This window comes from Artibeus jamaicensis, unplaced genomic scaffold (assembly GCF_021234435.1).
Source record: "Artibeus jamaicensis isolate MK-2021 breed Jamaican fruit bat unplaced genomic scaffold, CSHL_Jam_final contig_585, whole genome shotgun sequence".
NCBI lineage: Eukaryota > Metazoa > Chordata > Mammalia > Chiroptera > Phyllostomidae > Artibeus > Artibeus jamaicensis.
Genome location: NW_026521894.1, coordinates 14,739,467 through 14,756,421, shown reverse-complemented (window position 1 = coordinate 14,756,421; position 16,955 = coordinate 14,739,467). Strand labels below are relative to the sequence as shown.

General features: G+C 37.6%; 1 protein-coding gene across 5 annotated transcripts in view; it reads left to right on the top strand.

Annotated features, from left to right (window-relative positions):
• The window catches only part of MTMR2 (myotubularin related protein 2), a 108,430-nt gene that overhangs the window by 17,670 nt on the left and 73,805 nt on the right, over positions 1-16,955 (top strand). The gene's annotated exons all lie outside the window — the stretch shown is intronic.

Here is a 16,955-nt window from a genome sequence, read left to right as displayed (position 1 = left end):
AAAGGAACAGAAGGAATCATGTTATAATTTATTTCCTAATAACAACTCTGATTAAAGGTTTGGGTAGAAAGGTACCCACACTAAGTAAAAATGAGAACAAAATTTCATGTTGCAGCTGTCCACAGGCCTTTGTGTGGGGAAAGTTTCTGTGGATAGCTAAGAAATTATCTTGAGGCACAAGTCTTTGAATCACATTTTCAGACAGGACAATAGTTTATTTAAATGTAAGGGAGGGAAAAAGTTGAGGGCATTTTGACTCAGGAGATGAAAAAGATATTAAAAATGATAGCCAGTTTAGCAAATGTTTATAATATTTAGAACTATAACTCTTCAATTCATTTGTGATACTAGAATTTTATGTATGTGCTCTGAATCTTACATACAGTCTTAGCTTTGAACTTTGCGACCATCTGGTGTAACAGTTTCATCCCTCAAGTCTTCCTTAGGACTTGAATATCAACACAGAATTGAACTCATTGAATGTCACTGAATGTCATCATTCACAAAGCCCTCACTTCCCGAATACTTTCTGCTCCATTTTGGTGACCATTCAGGATAAAGGGCCTTGAATTTAGGAGATGACCCTTTTTGTAGTCAATTTAAAAAAATATGGGTAATGATTGCTTAGTTTGGAATCCTAGCTGTGTTTTTCAACTAAGCATATATTAGGAAAATTAAAAAAAACAACAACAACTTTTTGGTTGTAGGTGACAGAGGGTTAGGGGAAGGTAGAATTTAGTGATTAAAGCAGAAATTATGGACAGGCTATAGTTTTATTTGAATACAAATTTTAAAATCTTTATTGTTTGAAATCTGCGAAACTAAACCATTTTAAAAAGTGTATTTGGACCACGAAACTGTAAATCTTTATATGTCACGTTTTCATTATTGTGGCCAAATTTTATTCAGTTGTAGCTTTTGTCAAAAATGAGATTATGTGACTTTTGTGACTTTTCTGTAAGTCTTTTTTTCTTTGTAATTATGGATTTGATAATCACAAATATTTCTTTTATTTCATGTTTTAACCTGTGAATCAGTTATCCCTTTATTTTAGTGTAAATAGATCTGGTCTACTATTTTATTGCTGTTAACATATTGAGTATGTTGTAAGTGCTAATCTCTAAAGAATTCTGATTTTCATTTGGGAAGATTTGTTGGTAAATATTTATTGAGTTTGTCCATTTCATCAAACTAGAACACATAAACTTGCTTGAAAACACTAGCAAGGAACCAGGAGGAAGTAGTGAGGAGTTAAACGTGAAGGCGCCGAGGGGGACATGTATCCAGGAGGAATGACGCTGATCTGGAAAGTCTTCCTGAGAAGACGCCCTGTTTGTTAGATAGCCCCATGCACACTTGTTTTCTGCTTTAAACACAAGTCCTACACATTTTATCAGTAAGTTCATTTTCCAAATTTATCACATTATTGATGGGAGGATGCTGGCTCCTTCCTCTCCTGGTCCCCTGTTTTTTTGTTTTTGTTCTTTTTTAAACAGTGGTATTTATATATAAAAGAATCTTACCATGTAGGCGGTGTTTGGTTTTTTACCACTTGGTTTTTTATAACTACCAAATGAGATAAGGAGAGCAAGTATTTTTATCCTCACTTTGCAGTGTGAAATTGAGGCTCTGAGAGGCTAAATGACTTTCCATGATTTGTGAGACCTAATTTTCTTTCTCCTACCTTAAGTTTACACAGCCTGGGTGGAAGTGGGAGAGTAGTTTATCTATGTGGAAGCTTTCGCCAAAGTGTCCTTTGCATCATTGCGAACATGATTTTTAATATGATTACATTTATACTGTCCGTGTTAAACATTTATTTGTAGATGTCCATTTTGGTCATGAAATAAAAATAGAACACTACATTTACTATGAAAACAAAAGATCTGTGTTTCCAACAATGATGTAGCCATTAAACTGGTTGCTAGAGGGGAGAGATGAAATTTCATTTTCTAGAGATTATTTTGTTTACTTGTATTGTTTTAAATAAATGTATTAAACTTTCTCTGGCAGAGATTATCTGATTATGGGTGATTTAACTCCTTTAAAAATCAGGTTGTTAGAGTTGCTTACATTGTTACGGTGTTTCTGTTTGTCAGGTAATAAACTCTATGCACTCATTATTTTATTTAATCTTTACAAGTATGTGAACTGTTCCTGGTATATAGTACGCACACAGTAAGCATTAACTAAATGGAGGAGTCAGAAAAGAAGTAAAACAGAAAGTAGGTCAGATGGTATAAGTATTCTAGGAAAAATAAAGGAAGAAAGGAATAGAAAATGAGTGGGTGGGTTTAGAGTGGTTTGCAATTTTAAATAAAAGACCAGGAAAGATCTTACCAAGAAGGTAACATTTCAGGAAAAAAAAAAAAAAAGCTGAGTGAAGTAAAGGAAAAAAATGGGAATATTTGTGATAAGAGAATTATAGATAGATTAATTATAGATGGTATAAAAGAGGTCTTGAGGTGAGAACTTGTGTGTTTGAGGAATGGCGGGAGTCCGGTGTGCTATGGGGAGCAAAAGAGGGTAGGAGAAGATGAGATCAGGGAGGGTGGGGGCAGGCAGATTTCAAAGGGCCTTTTAGGCCATTTTAAGGACTTTGGCTTTAATTCACAGTGAGATGGGAAGGTATGTCAGGTTTTTTGCAGAGGAGTGACTGTATCAGTTGTTCCAAAAGGATCGCTCAGACTGCTGTGTTGAGGACAGACTGGGATGCGGAAGCTTGGAGGCTGGTGTCCAGGCAACTGGAGTCACAAGAAGGGAGATGATAGTGGTGGCTGAAGAGGTAGACTGGGTACTGGACATATTTTGCAGGTGCAGCCAACAGGCTTTCCTGACTGATTAAACATATCATGTAATAAGAAACTTCAAAGATGACTACAGTTTTTGGATGAAGAAAGTTTAGAAAGATAGAATTACCATTTACTAAGATGTTAGAGCTGGTTTCAGGAGGAAGAGCAGGAGTTTGGCTTTGGGCACATGACATCCAAAAGAGGTGTTAAATAAACAGGTTATTGAGATCTGGAATTCAAGAGAGAAGTCTGGGACAGCACTATAAATTTGGGTTTAGGAGGTTAAAGATGTTCAAGCTATAAACCTGGATTAGATTATTAAGGAGGGGAGGTGCACATAATGAAGGTAAGAGGTGCAAGGACTGAGTGTTAAGGGGTACTCCAGTGTTACGAGGCAAGAAGTTAAAAAGCAGTCATTACAGGAGACCCGAGAGAAAGAGTGTTTAGTGACTAGTGACGTAGCCATAAATGTTTTGGAATCAAAGTGGAGAAAGTATTTCAAAGAAGAAGGATCATCTGTGCTACTCATAGATGCGGACTAAGTGTTGACAATTGAGTTTAGCAAAGTAGAGGTTCTTGATAACCTTGACAAAAGCATTTTTGCTGGCTTGATACAAGTGGGTTTAAGAGAGAGTGAAAGGTGAGGAGTTGGAAGCAGTGAGCATAAACCTCTCTTTCAAGACTTTTTCTGTAAGCTCAGAAATGAAGTGGTATTCTGAGGGGTTAAATAAAGATAAAAATAGCATATTTCTATATTGGTTGGAATGATTGAGTAGAGATGGAAAATTTTATGATGTAGGAACCAGAGGGAAGAAATTCTAGAGAGATTTTCTTGTGTAGTTGAGAGGAGATGAAGTTTAGTGGAGTTGCTGGCTTTAGATGGGAGTATGTATGATTTCTCCCCAGTAGGAGAAAGGAAGGCAGAGTATATATGCACAGGTTCACATAGCTTGTAGTTGGGGGAACTCGTGGAAGATCTTTGATTCCTTCTGTATTTTTCAGTGAAATAGTAATCTAGATTGTCTACTAAAATTCAAGATGGAGATGGTGGTAGAGTGTAAGGAACGGAAAAACAATCTGAAATAGTTGTCTAGAAGAATGAGGGTATGTGGAAAGGAGAATGTGGTGTGATTACTGACAAGTATTACAGGCCCAGTTGAGGTTAGTGATAATAAATTAAAAGTAAGTCCAGGCCAGATGGCTGTATTATTTTTCTCAAGACTGTTCAGCTGTGCGGGTGCAGGCCTGGAGTAGGCAGAGAGTTGGCTTCAACTAGCATTTGGGTGTTGCCAGGTAAGTACCGTGAAGCAAACAAGAGAGTTATTGTAATAACAGGCCGTGGAATTTAACAAGCTATGGAAGAGAAGTGAGGACATGAAATAGTGAGAGTCAATGAAAGGTAGTAGGAACAATGGAGGTTTTCATGGGACAATTAAAGATGATTTGGCTGGTGTACTAGAGAGAATGAGCTGGTGGTCAGCCAGTAGAATGTTTGAAGCTGAAATTAAGGAGGGCTTCCAGTTGGTAATGTCAGTGTTAAGGGGATGATCATGGTCGGAGGTAGAGGGGAGCGCATGGTCATTGGAGCAGAGGAGGTCAAGGCGCTAAGGGGCAGGGTGTTAAGTGCTCATTTATAGGCATATTGAAATCATTAAGAATGATGGCAGTTGTGTTCAGTTTTAGAAAGATAATGAGCCAGAAGTTAATTCTTCACAGAATGAGGGGGCGTGACTTAGATTGGTAGATGGTTTCAACAAGGAGAGGTAGTGGGTAGTATAGTCAAATGATCCGCAATTGAATGTGTAGGGCTTTTAGACACAAAAAGGAAGAATAGTCTGAAAAGTGGTAATGAGGAACAAGACCCAATTTCCAGATCCAGGGGTGGGAGACAGTAATGTGAGAGAAAATGAGGGCTGTTTTTCCATTTGAAAGAGCTATAGAGAGAGCAATGTCCTTAGGGGAAAACTGGGCTTTAGTTAGAGTAAAAGGTTAAAGAGATCATTTAACAGAGATAGAAAGTAGAGGAAATTTTGCTGATGCTTGACCTTGAAATCCAGAAGCACAGCAGCTGGAGGGAAGATGGGATCAGAAGAGGGGATTAGAGTCTGGTAGTCCCGACCATCCTGTGGGCACTGTAGAAAACAGAGATAAAGCACAGAGTAAAGTTAGTCCTTGTAGTTTTTAGGAGGCCATGTGGTGAGGCTGTGTTGAGGGGGAGGCCTGTGAGGCCCTGTAAGGGTCACTCACAGCTTCTGCGTCTCCTCTCACTTTGTGAATAGTGTTGGGGAGGCCAGGGGAAAGATGGAGGGACAGCCTTGCTCCTCCTGAGCATTTGGATTTCTGAGGCTCTTTCTTAACTTCTGCTGATGGAAGCTGAGCACTGGGTGCAGCGAGTGGCCTAATTGGAAATGCAGAGCACTGAATAAACGACCAGTTATATGAGGCAGATATAGACAAGGTCTCATGGCTGCTGAGTAGTGGAGGAAGGACATGAAGTAGCCATAACCAGTGAAGTAGACAAGGAGTCAAGGAACAGTAACTTTCTGAGATACCAGATTGTCATTGGAGCCTTCCCTTCATTGACTTTGAGATCCTATGGTATTGCTTGGATTCATAAAAATATGGGATTTAATTCACAATTCAGTCTTATATAGAATGTGTTCCATGTGTGTGTTGTCCAAAACTTGATGAAATTAGGGGAAACAGTCCTAAGTGTACTGCTTTCTGGTAGGCCTGTTCTTTGCTCACTTCTAAATCCATTTTAGCTTCATCTTCTCCAGGGAACATTCCTTGATTGTTCATAACTGAACTTTGTCTTCATAGAGTGATTGTATGTGATAGAAATAGTGATCACGTGAGGGGAGTGTGTCTGTGTGCTACATGTGCGTGCATTTTATCTCCCCAGTTAGATAGTAAGCACCCTGAGGGTATTTCTCCTTTTGGCTCTGTACCTCCCTCGAAGAGGCAATGGATTTAGTCAGAAGGGGACCTGCTTCTGTTACTAGTCCTGCCACGAATTTGATATTATATTTTAAACCATTCGCTTCACTTCTCTGGGCTGTACTGTATTTGTAAATGAGGAGAGTTTCAATAGAATGATCTGAGAGGTCCTTGAAAGTCATAATCTGTAATTTACTGGCTGGCTATCAGAATAGGTGGTTAACTAATGCCTATACATGCATCTGAAAGGAGCAATTTAAAAATATTATTTAGTATAATTCTAGTTACTTATCATATAGCTTAATGGCACTGTAATGTGTGGGTCGTAGACCAGCAGATTCAGAGAAAAATAGCGTGGGGGAGAGAACGTGGATCAGATGGTACTAGTAGCAAGTATATGTGAATGTGGGACCACGAAGACAAAAGATATGTTTGAAATTCATTTGCACAAAGGTGATAAACTGTGGGAACCCATGATATTTCAAAGAGAGCAATGGAGTACAAAGAACAAAACCAAAGTCAAAACTTTTAAGAGAATCTGTATTTGGAGGGCAACTACGAGAAGAGAATCTAGAGAAGGGGAGTGTGTAAAGAAACTAGTACATTTTAATGACAGTGGAAGTTTTGAGAGAAAAGAATCCCAAAGGGAGGCAGTGATAATAGTATCCTATATTACAGAGAAGTTAAGGAGAGCAAGCACTGAGAGAAAGAAGCCTTTGGGTTTGTTCCTGAGGTCATTAATGACATCCAGAAAGCAGTATCAATAGAGTAGTGGAAGGTTGAATTCCATGGGTTATTAATGATTCTGACATAGATTCAGCAACTCATTAATGAGTTCCTGTTAAATGCCCAGTGTTGCGTAAAATGTATGTACTCATGGATACGCACACCCACCCATACCTCCCAAAGACTGGTTAGGACAGGACGAAGAGCACAGGAGGAAGGAGTGTCCTTGAACCTGAGAAGGGACTTGCCATCATTTAAGAGGAAGAAAGAGTGGGTTTGTATCTAGATAAATTTACTGAGGGAAAGCAAGGGTTGAGGAATTCCATGTTTCATTACCTCAGTTTTTAAAATCCATATCAGATTATTGTTTCTAAAACATTGTATAGACTGTGTTGACATAATTGGTTTAACATATCTATTTAATAAATCCATTGGATTTTTCTCTTATTTTCTTTGCTCTGTAGCATTACATACTGTTGGCTACCTATTTTGAAACACTCTTCTTGGTTATCACTAAATGCGTTTCTTGATTCTTCCATCTGTCTATTTTTTTGTACACACCTACCTCCAGTCTCTATTCTGAAGTAAAGATGAATGTAGTTCCTTTCACTAAATCTCATATCTCTTCCTGCTTTATATCCTCTTCCTAGGCTACAGAATTCACTGTCAGGGATTTAGCTATCACTTAGCTGTAACCTCTCCAAGAAATGGCAAAACTGGCAAAGTTTTGTATTTCCACTTACTTGATATACACATCCACTTGGATATTTTGCAAGAATCTCAAATTCAGCATTAAAATTTATTGCTAATTTCCACATAACCATTCAAACTTTTTCTTCTGTATTTCCTACCTTTGTCATTCTATGACCTATTACAGTATCTATTACATGATATGATTCAATAGTTTATTAATCTATCTTCCTCTAGAACCCCCCTCCAATTGATATTCCATAACTCCAGCAGAATATATGACACTTCTGCTCAGAAATGTTTGATGGCTTCCCACTGCCTACAGAATACAACCTGAACTCTTCCCATGGTATCAGGTTTCTTTATGGAACATAGCTCAACCTTTCTGGCCTCTACCCTGCCACAATCCATAAAGGCCAGTTACGTTGGTTTCCCTAAGTAATCTATTTACTTGCTGTTCTCTGTCTGGAATGTTCTTTATTCTTCCACTCTACCACCAAATCCTACTAACAGGCTGTTGTCCATCAAAAATTACATCAGTACCCCAACCTTTGTCCTCTCACCTCCCACAGTATTTTTTAAACCACTTTTATAGCATTCATCACAATCAGATTTGTAGATAGTTAAATAGGAAACCGCCTCTCCCAAGAGGATATAATTTGGGAGCACATCTAATACTGCTGTATCACATGTATCTTCACAATTCTATTCATCCAACATAGAGTAAATCAATATTGCATGAACAAGAGAATGAATGAATGAACAGATGCATGATCAGGTAAACATATAAAATTCTTTCACCTGTTATTGCATGGGGTGCTGCACTTATCCCTGTGGATGTCTTGATGCCACCTCAAGCTTAAGAATTTCCAGATGGAACTGATCACCTCTTCAGACTACCTACTTTTCTTTTTTGCTCTCTAATTTGGCACACTGTCAACAAGATGCGGGGTAATAGTTTGTCCCTTTTCTGTCCCTTTCTCATCATGTCAAGCCAGTTGCCAAGTTCTGTTGATTGTTTCTCCACAGTCTCTCTTGTATCCACTTCTATTTCATTTTTACTGCTAGTTTGGGTCCTTAGTACATCTGACTTGAGGTCTCCTAACAGATTTCCTCCTCTTATCATTCATTCTTTGACCTGTCGTTAAAGTAATCTTCCTAAAGCACAGAAACTTTCAGGTGTTCCTCATTGCTTTCAGAACTATGGACTTATTTTTCAGGACCTGCCTCAGTCTGATCGAAATCTACCTTTTCAGGCTTATTTCTGATTTGTGTGTTTTAAGTACTCTGTACTTCAACCAAAGTCGTCTACCTCTTACAGTAGCTTTAATGTGCCCTGAATTTTCCACTCACTTCCTCGTGTTGCTCATTTGCTTAGCGAAATTGTTGAGAACATGTTGAAACTTCTTTATTCTGGCTAATCTCAATAGGCATCTTTTTCTTAAAACATTTCTTAAGCCCCTGAATTAAAGCTGTATACGAGCTTTTCAGTTTCTAAACCTCCAGGTGTTTTATTTCTCTCTCGTTCACTTTTCATATTCTACACTGTGTTGTGTTTTTTATTGTGTGCTTGAATCAAGCGCATTGGAATGAAAACTTACTAGAAATAGCTGCCCCATGTTAAGTATTTTTCTCTGTTTCTGTAGAAGTTCCTAGAAATGTATGTTGTACATAAGTGCTCAAGGGGATTGATTAAATTAAGCTGAGATATGGGATAACCAACATACATGCTGGTGAAGGGAGATGAGAATTTATATCAGAACTTGAGAAAACACCATTATTTAGAGGATTGATAGAGGCAGAAGTCAGATTGCAAGGGATTATGGAGTGGACACTGAGAAAATGGAGCCAGTGAGGATAGGCAATTTGTGGTGATGTGGAAGGTGGCCAGACTCTTAAGAAATGGAATATGGTGGGCAGATTCGGAAAGAGATTTGTGAGGGAAAACCACATGAAGTGTTTGAAAGAAAAATGAGCGTGCTGTCGGAAATGCAAGTGCCAAGTTTACTCCAAGTCATGTGTTTTCGTTTTTCACCTTGGCAGAGTAGAAGTACTCCAAATGAATCAGGCCACTGAAGCTAATAATGAGTTCCAGTGTACTGGGGTCACAAGGTTAGAGTAAGTGTGCAAATCACAGAAATAAGAAGTCTTGTAAACATAACCCAGTCGGGCACTGGCAAGGGTGATGTTCTGAGACAACTGAGTTTATACTCCTCTGTTCCAGTTCAGTCTGATGAAGTTACTTAAAAGAGAAAAGTTACTGAGTTAGGGGGGCCTATACCTTTAATTATTACAGATATGTTTTGAAGTGTAAGACATTAAAAATAAATCATTATGTAGCTCAATTAGAATATTTTTCAAATGTAATTGTAAAAGATACAATTTCTGGTAAAAATCACTTAATGTGAGAACAGTGAAAATATTTAAAGAAATTGTGGCTTTTATTTTTTGATAGGATGTCATTTATATTTACATGTAAGTGGGGGTGTGGAATTTACATAGCAATAGCCCAGAGTTTCTGAAATAAGTGTAGCTACTAGATTTAGTTTCCTCTTGACTCTATTGTACTTGAATCTTCCGTAAAGACTTTATTGTAAGAAATACGATATTGGAATATTTTTATTTAGTCTATGAATCTTAACTTGATATTCAAGAATAAAGCTGTGGTTGTATCATTAGAAAGTACAGTACGGGGCAAAAGTGGGTGCACAGCTGTGAGTACGCAAAACAGTTTACTCTTATTATATACTAATTATTGTATTATTGTCTGTACGAACAACTGTAAACCTACTTTTGCTCCACCCTATGTATATAAACACAAACACTTTCATACACATACGCTTTTTTGACAGTTAATTTAACTATTCAAAAGGTAGAATACTCATTGCAAAAGCCCTGGACTGTGTTAGAACTAAAAGGGGTCATCGAGGCCAGTGTTCTTAACCTGAAAGTCCCTGACGTTGTAAGCAATTCAGGGACTAGGTTGCATGAAATTCTTTGCTTCACAGGCCCATGCTCAATCCACTGAGCTACACCAGCCAGGGCTGTTTCATGAGATTCTTAAATAGGCGTATGATCACCAGAAAGCTAACCACTAAAATAGTCTAATCATTACTTTTCACACATACTGTAACTGTAATGGAGAGTGGGGATTAAACCTCTTGGCCAAGGATAGTGCTGTGAGCTAGATAGGACGAAAGACCTGGCGTTTCAGTGCCCAAGCTCCACTTAACTACCCCAGTGGAAATGCACGGATTCCCACCAGTTGGGTAAGGATTATTTGTCCTTCACTTAAGACATAATCTCTTTAAAAGAAATATTTTCTCCAGTGTGATTTAAAGTTTTAAAATGGAAGTGGGAAACTATATATGATATAAAAAATAATGTATACACAGTAACTTAAGAAAGAAAACGAGGCTTTCTGCTTATCTTCCCTTACACTTGTTTTACGCCTCCCCTTCTACCATGTTTCTTCTTCATTTTGTTTTAGATGTTCCCTTTATGACCTCTGATGAATTTGATTAGAATAATCCAATCTTTTCATTCATCCTTTTGCTTACTAATTAATTCAACAAATATTTCCTCAGTGCCTGCTCAATGCCAGTCACCATGCTAGGTCCTAGGAATAGAATGGTGAGCACAATTGACATGGTTTCTTTATAAAGTTTGTAGTCTTAAGGTATTAACCAAACATTTGAAAAGAAATGTAAGAACAGATTTTGGCCAAGTGCAGAGAATGAACACAAAATGATCTGAGGATGACCACTAGGAGTACTGGTCTGGGGCCTGCAGCCAGTTTCACTGAGGAGGTGGTGTTTAAGAACTTAAGTCAGGAGGGAGTTTGGTAGAACCGTGCTCCCTGCAGAGGAGCCAGCGTGTTTAAGGATCTTAAAGAAGGCTCGTGTAGTTGGACTGAGGAGAGCACGTTAGAGAGATGTGGCTTCTAGACTTTTTGGCTATTATGAATAATGCTGCTGTGAACATGGATATTTATGTGTTTTTTATATGTGGACATGTGTTTTCATTTCTCTTGGCTATATGTTTATGATTGGAATTGCTGAGTTATTTGGGAACTGTTTAACTTTTTAAAGAACTGTCAGACTGTTTCCAAAGTGCCTGTACCATTTTTACATTCCCACCAGCAGTGTGTGAGAGTTTGAATTTCTCCACATCGTTGATAACACTTGTTATTTTCTGTCTTTTAGATGATAGTCACCCTACAAGGTGTAGAGTGGCACATTGCAAGCCCCTTGCCTTTTTCTTAGCAATGCTCTTAAGCCTGGCATTTGGGATTTTCAGTGATTTGGCACCAGATTACCTTTTTAGCCTTTTATTTATTTATTTGAGTAAGCCACTTATTAGTCACAAAATATGCCCTATACTTCCCTAAGTTTTTAAAAATATTTCTTTTTGAGTGTGTGCTTGTGATTTGCAAAGCCTTGGTCTGTGCCTTGCCATCCTTAAAGACCCATCTGAATTTCTTGTCTCCTTCATTTTATTACATCGAGCCATATGAGATAGTTGATACTTGACCGTTTTAATTTATAAAAATAGCAATTTCAAATGGTCTGACTTAATGTATTTCTTGCTTTCCTCTAATCTTCAAGTTACTACTATTTCCTTTGAGTTTTTTTCTCCTAGCCCTTGTTTGTATCTCTCACGGTATTACCAATGTGCTTGTGTGGTAAGATGTCTCTCACAGGGCTGAAATCTCAAGGGCAGAGGCTGTTTTGTGATGCAGTGTTTTGTACGTAGTTAGGGTTTGGCAACTGTTAAATTTCTTTTGAAGGAATATATATACTATATAATGAATTGATACAAATAAAAATGAATCAATATAAACAGATGCAAATATGAACCTAACTGTAACTGAATACAAATGCAGATGTGTTGGGAAGACTAGACTTACTGGTCAGAAGAGAAGAGTTTTCAGAGTAAATTAAAAGGTAGTCAGTCCAAGTAGAAAGTGAGGAGAGCCTGATTCTCATGATCAGTGGCAAGGAACAGTTTCGTTTAGCTGGAGGGAAATACAACCCTGACGTAGAATTAGGTATGGTAGAGAGTCGCGGCACTCTGAAAGCAGTGATTATGAGATTTAATTTGGTTTGGTGGCAATTGGGTGCCAGTGCCAATTTAAGCATCTTCCATAATGAATACAAGTGCTAAGGAATCATTGGACTGCTGCTTGAAGGAAATTCATTTTTGTAGATTTGAATACAGTACATTAGATGAGACCAATGTCCCTGAATGAATCTGGATGAGGGCTGATTCTGGCTTTTTTCAGCCAAGGTTTACTGAGCTAGAATGAGACTTGAAAACTAGAAATAAAAAATTATATTTTAGCCTGCGAACCACACGATCGCGGTTCGATTCCCAGTCAGGGCACATGCCTGGGTTGCAGGCAGGTTCCCTGCAGGCCAGTTCCCAGCAGGGGGTGCACAAAAGGCAACCATACATTGATGTTTCTCTCCCTCTCCCTCTCTCCTTCCCTTCCCCTCTAAAGATAAATAAATGAAATCTTTTAAAAAATTATATTTTATATGAAGGGAAGAAACAAATGCAAACTTGTTTCATGAAAATTACTTTGTTCATTTGGAGTATCTGTATAGTTGGTGTAAATGGTTTTGGGAAATGTAGTTCTGTGGAAAACAAAAATAGGCAAAATAATCAGTTTCTACTCAACTGTTGTCTCAGACAAAGATTATTATACATAGATGTGCACATTTTTTTACAAACTGGATCTGGACAGTGCTGGCTCTCACTTACTGGCGGTTTGACCTTGGGCAAGTTACTCAACGTCTCTTTTTAGATCACTTAAAACTGTTTTCAAGAAATTGATAGGAAAGCCCAGGGTGTCACACATTTACCATTTGACGGTGTCAGAACCATAACTCAGGCCAATTGTATTATAGTCCAGTGATATTTCTATCCTACCTCAGTGCTTTTAAGACTGCTACTTGTCAACACCTTGGTAGCTATGTTCTAATGAATCCTAGGTTTCTTTTCTTAGATTCTATAATTATTATTATGTTAAATTATTTTTTATACTTACTGAAGGACATGCTAATTGATTTCAGAGAGAGGGGAAGGGAGGGAAAGAAACATCAGTGTGAGAGAAACATTGATGGCTTGCCTCTCATAGACCAGGCACCGAACCCACAACCGAGGCGTGTTCCCTGACTGGGAACACAACCTGCAGCCTTTTGGTGGACAGGACCATGTTCCAGCCAGCTGGGCCACACTGGGCTATAAATATTTATATTTATAAATATAAATATGGCCAGGGCTATATTTTTTAAATTTTTAAATAAATTTTCAAGTGTACACAAAAGGGAAAAGTAGAAAATAAACCGCTGATTACCTATCACACAGACAGAACAGTTAGTTACCAAGAATATGTTGAATTTTTCTTTTTCTTTTTTTGCTGAACTATTTTTGAAGCAAATCATATTCTTTCATTCCTATAATCTGCATTGCACATTTCTAAAAAATGTGGATTTTTTTAACGTAATCTCATAATTACACTTGATTAAAATTAAGTGCAGTTCTTTTTTTTTTATTATCAAATGCTCATTCATACCAAATTTCCTTACATGTCTAAAAAAACCATCTCTTTGTAGTTGATTTTTTTAAAAATTAGGATTCAAAGTCACATACCAGTATTAGTTATAGTTAACCTCTTAATTTAGAGCAGTTTCCCCCACTTTCACTTTTCACTTCATTCTGTATCTTCAGACTTTTCCTTTGGGACAGCCAGCATTCCGGGTTGAGTCTTTGTGGTTTATTTTACTTGTTCTTCTGTCCTTGCGCTGTTCAGTACGTTAGCCGTATGCATGTGGCTGTGGCTGTCGAGCAGTTGAGATGTGGCTGGTCCAAATTGAGATGTGCTGTGAGTGTAAAGTGCATACCAGATAGTATGAAATAAAGAACAGAAAATATCTGGCAAATAACTTTTTATGTTGAATACCTGTTAAAAGGCTAGAGGAATGTTATTATCAATGATATAATTAGCCTTCCTCTTCCAGTGGACCATCTCGTTCTTTTTCTTTTTCTTTTTTTTTTAAGATTTCATTTATTTATCTTTAGAGGGGAAGGGGGGAAGGAGAGAGGGAGAGGAACATCAATGTATGGTTGCCTTTCGTGCGTCCCCCGCTGGGAACTGGCCTTCAGGGAACCGGCCTGCAACCCAGGCGTATACCCTGACTGGGAATCAAACTGCGATCATGTGGTTCGCAGGCCTGTGCTCAATCCACTGAGCTACACCAGCCAGGGCTCGTTCTTTTTAATACTTTTTAGAACTTTTAAGCCTTTTTTATGTAGAAAAAAATAATTTTTAATTACAATTTCAAATTTGGAAATCTTTCACTTCAAAAATCAGGGGAAATTCCTTTGGTGACACACATCTTCTATGACTATTAGTCAGTTAGGGCTTGCTTCCAGCATTCTGTGGACTGAGTGGCTTAAATAATAGAAGTTTATTTCTCACAGTACTTGGAGGGTGGGAAGTCCAACATCAAGGTGTTGGCTGATTTGGTTCCTGGTGAGGGCTGTCTTTGACTGGTTTGCAGATGGCTATCTTATTATTCCTCACGTGGCTTTTCCTCCATGAATGAGGGTGGGAGGAGAGAGAGAGAGAGCTTGAGCGAGCAGGGGTAAAAGGAAGGAACAAACACCAGTGAGTCTCCAGCTCTTTTTACAAAGCCAACAATCTTAGCAGATTAGGCCCCCACCGTTAGGCTTTATTTAACCTTAGTTACCTCCTAAAAGCCCTGATTTCCGATTTCAGTCACTTTAGGGGTTGGAGCTTCAACATAAAAAAATTTAGGGGAAAGGGGGTTGGGGGAAATATAATTTAAATTTAGTCCTTGGTAATGACAGATGTAATTTTTAAATGGCATTTACAGTGCCAACACAAAAGCTTTTATAGTAGAAATAATATTTATGTTTTAAATACTTCTAACATAATACTGTACAAGACACGTAATTTCTTGTTTTATAAATACCAGGTCTTTAATTGTAGTTCTTGTTGCTTTATTCCTTACAGTAAGTCATTGGTTACAGTTACTGGGGGACATTTGTATTGCTGAAAGTAGTATTACTGAGAGATGAAACAGCAGCTTTGCCATTATAATTTTATTTATGTATCTGATTGGACTTGAATAACATGCATGCAGTAACCACTCAGTTGTTACAAATAATAATAGCTAACACTTAATGCGCCTGATATTACTTTTTAGACACTTTACATTTTTTTATTGGGAGCAAGGTGGGGAAATGATCTGTAGTAAAGAAAAAAAAATCAATTCTGCCGGTGTGTCTGTGTGAATGTCCACTATGATCACAAAAACCGTACTATGTATATTCCCAGCCCCGTCGCCCCGGCCTTTCATGCCTGAAGTTTAACACCTTTGGTAGATTGGTTATATTGATATACACATTGTTACTTATTGAAATATAGCATCGTGGATTGTAGTATTTATCTATGTTAATGCATGAGTAAAATGATTAGTTATTAATTAAAGAATATTTGCTACACTTACACTTGAAAGACTGATTCTTTGAATCTGACTCTGGGAAATATTATACACAGAACCTGGTTTTGTTACTTTATTTCTCTTAGATTTATTTACTCATACTTTGGCTCTAAAGAACCATTTGGTTTCTTAGTGGTACATGCTATTATATTGTCAATATTTTTTTTTGAGTAATGTACTACCCATAATTTTCAATTGTGTTTATTGCCTTTAAGAGTTTAATCTATTCTTCCAGAAGGTCACACGCATAAAACGTATTATTACACATGTGAGCTTGTCCAAAATGTACTTTATAAGGTATTGATTGCTGTATCACTTATAATTGTTTTTGGCTACACAGAATATAAAACTCCATTACCGTGATTTTAAAAATTGAACTCCATTTATTTTACACAGCAGAAATTTCACAAGTAGGGATTTGTTGGTGTAGATTTGGCTGCTAAAACATGAGGCCTGTTATGTTTTAACTGTTGTTGTCTCCCCGTTCTTAGCACACCATCATGCTGATACGATGGCTACAATATTTCCAATTTCTACGTTCTTGTTCCAGACCAAAAAAAAAAAAAGGTGGGAGGGAAGGTTAAGGGCTAGTCTGCTACTACTGCTGTCCTTTATTAAGAAAATAAAAAATTTTCGTAACTATCAGGACTTTCCCTTACACCTCATCGATCAAAATTATGTCACATGATTTTCCTGGCCCTACAAAAGCCAAAAGCAAGCATGTCATCTTCATCTTGGGCTGGGCACAAACTACCCAGGTTAAAGTTGGGAAAAAGGGGGGTGTGTGCATAGGTGTAGAGATAGACACAGATATGGGGTCGGCAGCAAACAGATATCTCTCCTAAAGTATTGTGCCTGGAGTTTGCTGATTTTACCTGTTATTATAATGCAGATGGCATTCAATTAGTCAGAAGGTGACTACAAAAACAACAAAAAGAAAGAAAGAGAACATTTTCACCCTATCAGCTTCTTTTTTGTTATAAGGCTAAATAATAGAATTTCTTATGCCTGCTCCTTTTTATAATATTATAGGTTATTGGACATAAACAAATAGCAACCATAATCATAATTTGAAAGAGTTAATAAAATAAAGAGATGTTTGCATTTGAAAAATGTATTACGTGTTCCCACTGGAGTACCATTTTCCTCCATTTAACCGAATTCTTTTAGGGGAGATGATTTTCATATTATATAAATACATAAAAAAGAGACATACATGCCATTTTGCAGATGGCATGATCTTATATGTAGAACACTATAAAAACTCAAAAAA